Raw genomic sequence first — 675 nt, forward strand, 5'->3', positions numbered from 1 at the left:
ACGGCCTGCCGAACGCGGCTACGGTGCGCCAGCGCCTCGTGAGGGGCATCCTGGAGGCTCAGGAGGCCAGGCATTCCGCGGTCCTGGCGGAGATGGAGATGGTTCGCGGGGAGCCACCAGCGCCTCCGGAGCCCCCCGAGGCTCCTGGGCCTGGGGGCTCGTGAAGATCGGCTCCCACAGCCCACTACGTCTGCTACTTCAAAACCCCTTCATCGTCGACACTATCAGGTGACATCTTCCAAGTTTCATTTCCAGCTGGGAGCGCCCCTAGGGCTGCATCATTCCCCGGCCGCATGGGTCCGTCCCTACGGCGTGTACCCCTCTTGTTCATGTTCTTAGCTTACCTTGTTGGGGGCGCCCCTCGGGCTGCATCATCCCCAAGTCGCTCGGGTCAGACCCAGTGGCATGTATCCCTCCTGAGTTTTTCTTCTGGCTATGCATTCGACCCATCATGTTTGTTATTTGGTGCCTGTCTGTGGCACCCCTTCTTCCTTCGTGTCGGCCGCTTGCGCATTAAAGGGGGGGGGGGGTACCTGAGCATCACGACTCAGGGCTCCTACCGGCTCTCCTGCCCTCACCCTATGGCTTTATCCACGGCCTCGCGCCCCGGAAAACCAGCGACGGCTGAGACCAGCTCGAGGGCCGGGACCCGAGGACGCAGAGCGCCGACATCGA

Source organism: Triticum dicoccoides, chromosome 5B (assembly GCF_002162155.2).
Source record: "Triticum dicoccoides isolate Atlit2015 ecotype Zavitan chromosome 5B, WEW_v2.0, whole genome shotgun sequence".
NCBI classification, from domain to species: Eukaryota; Viridiplantae; Streptophyta; class Magnoliopsida; order Poales; family Poaceae; genus Triticum; species Triticum dicoccoides.